Consider the following 1,922-nt stretch of genomic DNA (forward strand, 5'->3'; position numbering starts at 1 on the left):
ATTCTTGTCGGGGATCCATGAATAATCAGGTCATAGAAACAGTTTGGAAGGTGATGAATGCAAAAGATTTCATTAAGCAGTGGAAGTGGCTATCAGTGGAAGGGGAGCTGGAAACGGGTTGGTGCAGGAAGAAGGTGATCTTTCCCTGAAGCCCGGCCATCTCCAGCTGGGGTTCTCTGTGAAGCTGTATGGAATTGCGGTGTCTGAAGTTAAGCCGTGTCTAGTTGCTTCTTCTCTCAATGTTCAACTGCTTGTCTCTCTGCCAGCTGAGGTCTGGGGTGTATATGGACACAGGAAGGGGAGTGAGGTGGGTGAAAAAAAGGAACATTTGGGTAGGAAAACAGGAATAACTCTTCTCAGTAGGGCAGCGGTTTCCAGGCTTGAGAACTGAGTCTTTGGTGGGAAACCACCCTCTTCTACCCCATATTTCCCTGCCTCCTGTCCTTTAACTGAGATCAATTTAACTGAGATCCCTTGAACCATCAGTAAAAAAAATACAGTACTTGAACCCCATTCTTTGAACTCCAAATTCTGTAACCTCAGTTGCAAAGGAAGATGTGTGGGTTGTCAAATGGAGAATCACTTGGATTTATGAAAACTTGAATCAGGTTAATGCCAGCCAAAAAATTTTCTTGCAATTGTACATTCAATAACAAAATTAATGCAGTGTATTCAGAATTGTAAAATTGTATTTTAAAGTTCTGATTAAATTTCATGAGAGCAGAAAGAAATGAAGATAACATTATCATAATGACATCTTTTTAAATTTTTTTTTTGAAATTCTGATTGAAGGAGGCCTACCAGATTAAACCGTTAAGGAAGATCATATTCCTTCTAGTCCTAGGGCTCTAGAGCTCTCCTTTGCAAGATTTGATGTACTTTAAATAAACTCATGTCTCAAACTATCACAAATTTTCTTCAGGCTTTACCATCTAGATTAACAAACTATCTAACAATACTTGTATACAATGAAATAAGAATGTAAGCTATTCTCAAATACTGCCTCACTAGTTGAAGATCTTGGTTCTTCAAAAGGAATTAAAGACTCTCATAAATCCACTGTTGAATCATTCAGCATTTCTAAGTAGCAGGAACTATTTTGGATGCTGCATATAGAACATAAGAAATGCTTTGTCCTTTCTATAAGTTCACATTTTCTGTCTAAATGTACAACACTAAATAAAGAATTACACGTAAAATACTTACAAAAAAGTCATTCCCAAGTGTTACAAGATTATAGAGAATAGGATTTCAGCATGGTTTTAAGCAACAGGACTCTGGAATTGGCTGCCCAAGTTCAAACCTTGGCTCTACTGCCTGCTAGCTGTTTAAGTTTGGAAAATTTAATTTAACTCTCTGTGTCTCATTATTCTTATTTGTAAAACGGGGATTTTAGAAACTCTTGCTTCCATCAGGTTATTAGAGAACTGAAATAAATAACATATCTAACTTGCTCAAAACAGCACATTGAACATGGTTATGTCACAAAAACAAGGTATTAATATTACATATAAAAGGCTTTTTAAAAATCTTCGATAATGCTAACATCCAAGAAATCATAAATGACGGATGGGAATCGACAAATAAAATTGTCCAAACACACTTAAAATATGCAAACACATAGGAGAAAAGCAAGGGTGATAATGTCAGAGAATGGGAAACAAATTTGTATCGGGGGAAGTATAACAAAGATAGCAAAGTGTATATATGGAGGCATAAAGGAAGGTTCAGAAGAGCTCTGAAAAGGCTAAGCTTGCCTTTCAAAAATGTAACTTACTGATAAGAACAGATACTACACTTGATCTTAGCCAAAAGGCCGAGAAGCGATCTAGAACTAGATATACCATATGACCCAGCCATCCCACTACTGGGTATATACCCAAAGGATTATAAATTATTCTACTACAAAGACACATGCACAC

At 36.8% G+C, this 1,922-nt stretch overlaps 1 pseudogene; it reads right to left on the reverse strand.

Annotated features, from left to right (window-relative positions):
- Window positions 1-1,721: 1,721 nt before the first annotated feature.
- LOC111532484 lies at window positions 1,722-1,828 on the reverse strand (annotated as a pseudogene).
- Window positions 1,829-1,922: the final 94 nt, after the last annotated feature.

Source organism: Piliocolobus tephrosceles, chromosome 15 (assembly GCF_002776525.5).
Source record: "Piliocolobus tephrosceles isolate RC106 chromosome 15, ASM277652v3, whole genome shotgun sequence".
Lineage (NCBI taxonomy): Eukaryota > Metazoa > Chordata > Mammalia > Primates > Cercopithecidae > Piliocolobus > Piliocolobus tephrosceles.